A 7505-nucleotide genomic window follows, 5' to 3' on the forward strand; every position below is an offset into this window, starting at 1 on the left:
TTTTTTTTTTAGTAGAGACGGGGTTTCACCATGTTGACCAGGATGGTGTCGATCTCTTGACCTCGTGATCCACCCGCGTCGGCCTCCCAAAGTGCTGGGATTACAGGCTTGAGCCACCGCGCCGGGCCGTCACAGTTTCTTTATATATGCATCTATCTATGGTAAGTAGTAACCTCTCTGAATTATCAAATTATCTTTTCTATAATATCATTCAAACATGATATTGTTTTGCATTTATTATTATTAAAATTAATTTCCTGTCTTTAAAACATTTTCATGATATTTATGGAGTCACTTCATTCTGCCCTCTTGATAAAAGCCAAAGTTAAATGTCAATTTTACTAATTTGGATTAGATTCAGAGTTTTATTGCCTCAAATAATAAGTATAAGCATTAATGATAAAAATATATTCCTCATCTTACAACAAAGAAAACTTTGGGTTATTTATTGGACAAAAGATGTATTCTATATTATTATTTCTATTTTTATGTTACTTAAACATTTATTACACATAGAATATCACAAAATAGAAATAAACTGATAGACGCAAATTACGTATGAAAGTAAAATTAGGCTGGGCATGGTGGCTCATGCCTGTAATCCCAGCATTTTGGGAGGCTGAGGCAGGCAGATCACCTGAGGTCAGGAGTTCGAGACCAGCCTTGGTCAGGCTGGTCACGTGGAGAAATCCCATCTCTACTAAAAATACAAAATTAGCCTGGTGTGGTGGTGCATGCCTGTAATCCCAGCTACTCGGGAGGCTGAGGCAGGAGAATCACTTGAACCCGGGAGGTGGACACTGCAGTGAGCCGAGATTGCGCCATTGCACTACAGCTTGGGCAACAAGAGCAAAACTCCATCTCAAAAAAAAGAAAAAAAGAAAGAAAGAAATAAGATACGCTTCTCCTTCAGTCTCCACAGGCCAACAATTTGCCATCCAGCAAGAGGCAACAGAGGGAGCCCAAAGTCCCATACCAGAAGTGTGACATAATTACATTCTCTTACTCATTTCAATACGTAAATATTAATCATTTATTTGCTTAAATATCTACACTTATGGCCTCATGCAGTGGCTCACACCTGTAATCCCAGCACTTTGAGAGATTGAGGCAGGAGGATGAGGTCAGGCGTGTAAGACCATCCTGGCCATCATGATGAAACCCCGTCTCTACTAAAATAAAAAAAATTAGCCCAGTGTGGTGGCCCTCACCTGTAGTCCCAGTTACACAGGAGGCTGAGGCAGGGGAATCGCTTGAACCCAGGAGGCAGAGGATGCAGTGAGCTGAGATTGTGCCACTGCACTCTGGCCTGGGCAACAGAGCGAAACTCCATCTCAAAAAAAAAAAACAAGCTACACTTACTTCAGCCATTTTCCATTGTATAGATGAAGAGGTTTGCAAATATTTATATAGTTTATCATGATGTGGACAGGACTTTTTGTTAGTTTGATTGACTAGATAAAATATAAATGTTTAAACATAAACTACCTTGCAACTGCTAACACAAGGCTAGAGAATATAGCAAGGTAATAATCTGTCCACTAAATTCTATAATTTCTTTTTTTCTTTTTGGAGAAAGTGTCTCCCTCTGTTACCCAGGCTGGAGTGAAGTAGCACAGTCTCAGCTCACTGCAACCTCCACCTCCCAAGTTCAGCGATTCTCCTGCCCCAGCTTCCTGAGTAGCAGGGACTACAAGTGTGTGCCACCACGCCTGATTAATTTTTGTGTTTTTAGAAGAGACAAGGTTTCACCGTCTTGTCCAGGCTGGTCTCTAACTCCTGACCTCAAGTGATCTGCCCGTCTAAGCTTCCCAAAGTGCTGGGATTATAGGCACAAGCCACCGCACCCAGCCTTCTCCTGAAATTTCAATAATCTACTGTGCCATTTGCCTTTCCTTCAGCATTGAGATTTTATTTTTCTTTCCTAATTATCTTAAACATAAACTTTGGTTCCAGGCAATTAGTATTTTCTTGATTTATAAATTGAGGGTGGCTGAGCACAGTGGCTCACAGTTGTAACCCCATCACTTTGGGAGGACGAGGCAGGTGGATCACGAGGTCAGGAGTTCGAGACTAGCCTGGCTGATGTAGTGAAACACCATCTCTGCTAAAAATACAAAAATCAGCTGAGTATGGTGGTAGCTACCTGTAGTCCCAGCTACTCAGGAGACTGAGGCATGAGAATCATTTGAACCCGGGAGGTGGAGGCTATGGTGAGCAGAGATTGTGTCACTGCACTCCAGCCTGGGCAACACAGGGAGACTCCATCTCCAAAAAAAAAAAACTTGAGGGTCATCTCACAGATGGTCTAATAAATAATGGATTATTTCCTTGTCTTTAGAAAAATCACATTATTAACTTTTCTACTTTTAGATAACATAACTGCTATGACTTTACAGACTTATCTAGAAAAAGCCTTAAGAAACTAGGGTGGGCAGTGGGTGAATGGGTTGAGAGAACACACATAAAATCCCCGAGACACCCGGGAGCCCATGTACCTGTGAGTGGGACTGCAGGCAGCGGTAGTGGACTGGACAGGAGATGGCAGCAGGCAGGAGCACTCGGGATTTAGAGGTCGTGGTTCTAAGGCCGTTGGGAAGCCGTTGGCAAAGTTAAATCCAGAGCTTGACAAGATGAAATTTGTGGTTGTAAATCAATCTTTTGCCATTACCAAGTGAGATCCTTAGTGGTGGTGGGATGGATGGAAGCTCCTCCAGTTGGGCTGCACTGAGGAGGTGCAGCACCAGGCCAGGGGTTCCTACCGGGAATCGGGGTCTGCGCCTGTTCAGGAGGAAAGGCTGGGCAGACCCAGCATGGAGTCATCTCTGCTCTTTACACCTGTCAAGGCTGTGAAAACAGAGAGTCAGCTAGGCATGGTGGCTCATGCCTGTAATCCCAGCACTCTGGGAAGCAGAGGTGGTGGGTCACCTGAAGTCAGGAGTTTGAGACCAGCCTGGCCAACATGGTGAAACCCTGTCTCTACTGAAAATAAAATAAATTATCCAGGCGTGGTGGTGGATGCCTGTTATTTCAGCTACTCAGGAGACTGAGGCAGGAGAATTTCTCAAACCCAGGAGGTGGAGGCTAACCATTGCACAACAGCCTGCACAACAAGAGTGAAATTTCATCTCAAAAAAATATTGAGAGTCTCAAGAACCATGCCCAAAAAGGAAAATTGGGCCCCCATGGAAAGAGACATTTTTCTCCCAGCTGGGGCAGGCAGTGTAGTGAAATAGGTCTGTGGACCGGACTTTATAATAGAAACCATGTATTTTGAGCTGGGTATGATGGCTCATGCCTGTAATCCCAGCACTTTGGGAGACCAAGGCAGGAGAATCATGAGGTCAAGAGATCGAGACCATTCTGGCCAACATGGTGGAACCCCCTCTTCCCTAAAAATACAAAAAATTGGCCGGACATGGTGGCTCACACCTGTAATCCCAGCACTTTGGGAGGCTGAGGAACATGGATCACGAAGTCAAGAGATCGAGACATACTGACCAACATGGTGAAACCCCATCTCTACTAAAAAAAAAAAAATACAAAAATTAGCTGGGCGTGGTGGTGCCTGCCTGTAGTCCTAGCTGCTCGGGAGGCTGAGGCAGAAGAATCACTTGAACCAGGAGGCAGAGGTTGCAGTGAGCCGAGATTGTGCCACTGCACTCCAGCATGGTGTCAGAGTGAGACTCTGTCTCAAAAAAAAAAGAAATACAAAAAATTAGCCAGGCAGGGTGGCACACACCTGTAATCCCAGCTACTGGGGAGCCTGAGACAGGAGAATCCCTTGCACCTGGGAGGTGGAATTTGCAGTGAGATTAGATGATGCAACTTCACTCTAGCCTGGCAACAGAGCAAGACTCCATCTCCAAAAAAAGAAACCGTGTATTTCCAGATTTGGGGGTTATATGGGGGTCACCTGGAGGAGTGTTCCTGTTTTTGGTGAAACACACAGGGGATATTTTGTGTGAAGCTGCAAATCTGGCACAGGAAAACCTGCTGAGGAATCAGAGAGAAAGGAGAAGACATAATAACTGCAGTTGCGAGTTTCCCAGAAGTGAGACGTTACTGGGAAGTCAACTGCGTTTGAAAGCAACCACTTCAATACCACATCAGAAAGGCAGAAACAGCATCATACTCCATAACAGAGGCCAAGCACAGCCCAAACCCAGCCCAGCATAGGCTGTGAACCCAGTGCCCGGCGAGAGCTGGAGGGTCCCATCCTTGGTGCTGCAGGTGCTATGATGTCTGCGTCCCACGCAGTATGTGTGTTCTGAAGGATACATGTGTGTTCTAGAGGTTATATGAGCATGATGGGTGCTGTGTTAGTCTGACGGTGTCATGGGTGTTCCAGGTGCTATGTGTGCCCTGAGAGACAAATGTATGTTCCAGGGTTTATATGAGTGTGACAGGTTTTGTTAGTCTGACAGTGTCACAAGCATTTCTGGCATTATGTGTTTGTTCTGAGGGACACATGCATATTCCGGGTGTTATATGAGTGTGATGGGTGTTGGGTTAATCTGACAGTGTCACTTGTGCATCCTGAGTGATGTATGTGCTATGAGTCTGACGCTGTCATGGGCATTCCAAGCATATGGGTTCTGAGGGACACATGTGTGTCCTGGGGGTTATATGAGTGTGATGGGTGTTGAGTTACCCTGACGATGTCACTTGTGCGTTCCGGGTGATATGTGCACTCTGAGTCTGACTGTGTCATGAGCGTTCTGGGTGTTACGTGTGTGTTCTGAGGTACACATGCATGTTCCAGAGGTTATAAGAATGTGTCGGGTGTTGGGTTAGTCTGACAGTGTCATGGGTATTCCGGGTGATATGTGTGTGCTCTGAGGGACACATGCATGTTCCGGGGGCTATATGAGCATGGTGGGTGTTGGGTTAGTCTGACAGTGTCACAGGTATTCCGGGTCATATGTGTGTGCTCTGAGGGACACATGCATGTTCCGGGGGTTATATGAGTGTGGTGGGTGTTGGGTTAGTCTGACAGTGTCACAGGAATTCTGGGTGATATGTGCATGCTCTGGGTGATGGTGTCATGAACATTCCAGGCATTCTGTGTGCTGTGAGGGACACATCCGCATTTCTGAGGTCAGACCCACGAAGCCGCTGCTGCATTCCCCTGATGGGTGTGACATCTGTATGACGGGTGCTAACAGCAGCGGCACAGACAGAGCGTTAATGGTATTATGGGGTGTTATTATCAGTGTGGCAGGTGCCCTATTTGTTCTCTCGATGCTGCATTTCTGTTCCAAGCCTGAGGCTTGGTCCTGTGGCCACCTTGCTTTGGGTGCAGAGAAAGAACCTCAGCTGCACTGCATTCACCAGGGTTATTGGTTTCTAAAAAATGCAGAAAACCCTCATTTGGCAGCTTTTGGATTGCTGAGTTCTCTTAATTCTTTCTGTTGCATATTCTTGTAATGCTCAAGTTTGACTGACAAATTCTTCCACATCAGGTGAAGCAGGAGGGGGAGGGAATGACCGTGTGAAGGAACTGAGTGCTTTGTCGCTTTGTCTGTTGCTGTGTGGTTTAATGGTTGACAAGAAAAAGCACCTGGAAGAGACAGTGTGTGTACACTGCCTTCCAATTCCAAAGTTCACAATCCTGCAATCTGTTGGCCAGCAGTTGGCTGGGGCTGGTGTAGATGAACATCAGGCTACAGCCCAACTCACAGAGCAGCTGCAAGGATAAGGGGGAAAATGCATTTTCGGCCATAATGACCTACATTTAGTAGATACTTTGGAGCTCGCGCAAAAGTACATCTTCAAGGGGCCTCTGCCTCCTTGCAATAAGGGAGATAGTGATGTCAGCCAAGCCTGGTGTCCAGTCCTTGTCCTGCTGGCTCCTGTCTGACTTTGGGCTTGAAAATCAGTCTGTGGAGACCATTCTTCCTTCGAAGGGTGGTGCCTGGTAGGTTCTTGGGAACTGAATTAGGTTTCCCCTCTTGAGAGTGGGTCTCTTTAGACACGCACATACGCTGTTCTCAAATCATCTGTTGCTATCTCTGTCTCTGTTGGAGGTGCTTCCAGTGATGTGTGATTCTGTCTTACTTATCTCAGTATCCCTGTCCAGCATGGGGTCTTATATAACATACATGGGCAGTCAGTCAATGTTAGGACTGGCTGGGTTTTAGGCTGGAAGACAGTGGAAATATGCAAGCAAAGGCACAGTGTATTGAATTTACACGTGGCCTGCCACAGTTTTCAAATGAAAGGAGCCCCCTGCTTAGGAGGGCCTTTTGAATTGGGTCCCCTGTATAGTTTATAGTGAACCTGAGGTTAATGGCTAGACTGCTGGGGAGTGCCCTTTAAGTACAGAGGGAAGACTTGGTAAAGACATAAAAGTGTGGAGGAAAAGGAGCTAGACAGCTGAGTCCAAAAAATGACTCATGTGGTTTGGGCAGAATCTGAAATGAGAGCCCTTCAAGATTGACTAAATGTCTCTTGATAAAGAATGCAAATTCAGCTGGGCTCAGTGGCTCACGCCTGTAATCCCAGCACTGTGGGAGGCCGAGGTGGGCAGATCACCTGAGGTCAGGAGTTCAAGACCAGCCTGGCCAACATGGTGAAACCTGTCTCTACTAAAATTGCAAAAATTAGCCAGACATGGGGTGGGGGCACTTGTAATCCCAGCCACTCGGGAGGCTGACACAGAAGAATCGCTTGAACCCAGGAGATGGAGGTTGCGGTGAGCTGAGACTGCACCACTGCACTCCAGCCTGAGCCACAGAGCAAGGCTCTGTTTCAAACAAAACAAAACAAAAAAGAATGGAAGTTCAACTAAGAATTACGTGCCAGGGACTGTGCTAGAAGCCATCTCGTGAGTTGCTTCATTTTACTGTCCCAGTACCCCTGGGAGGTCCATTTCCCCTGTCCCCTTTCACAGCTGTGAAAACCACAGCCATGAAGTCCTTTGTCCAGAGGCTCTGTCCAGCCACAGAGCCAGGTTATGAACCAGTAGGTGCCCCTCATCATTAAAGACAAGTGTTGTTGTGGGTGGCCAGGACCAGGCCCTTCCCTTCGGCAGCTCTTCCCCAGGGCAGCTCTGGGAGCTGAAGGTCTCTGCATGGGCCCTGGCACCCTCTGCTGATCTGTGCTCGGGAAATGGGATGACAACCAGTCACCAGAAAACAAAGGCACAGAATGAAGCAAAGGAATGAAACAGGGCCATGAGAAGCTTCACTCCTGTTTACCCAGGAGTTCTGCCCATTATGGCCAGGCCAAGGTGGGGGGGGGGTGCTGCTGGATTTGGCAACCAGATGGGTTCTGAAGGGCTTGCAGTGGGGCCAGCCCCACTGTTCATTCGTTGGATGACCTTGGGTGGGTTATTTCACTGCCCTTACTTCTGATATGCATAGAAACGGGATGACATGGGGTCAGAGAGGTTAAATAATTCACCCATATGGCTGCTCGCTATAATCCAGTGCTTAAAAGTTCAGCTTAGTGGCTCACGCCTGTAATCCCAGCACTTTGGGAGGCTGAGAAGGGTGGATCAG

Source organism: Sapajus apella, unplaced genomic scaffold, assembly GCF_009761245.1.
Source record: "Sapajus apella isolate SASKATOON/1434 unplaced genomic scaffold, GSC_monkey_1.0 scaffold146, whole genome shotgun sequence".
NCBI classification, from domain to species: Eukaryota; Metazoa; Chordata; class Mammalia; order Primates; family Cebidae; genus Sapajus; species Sapajus apella.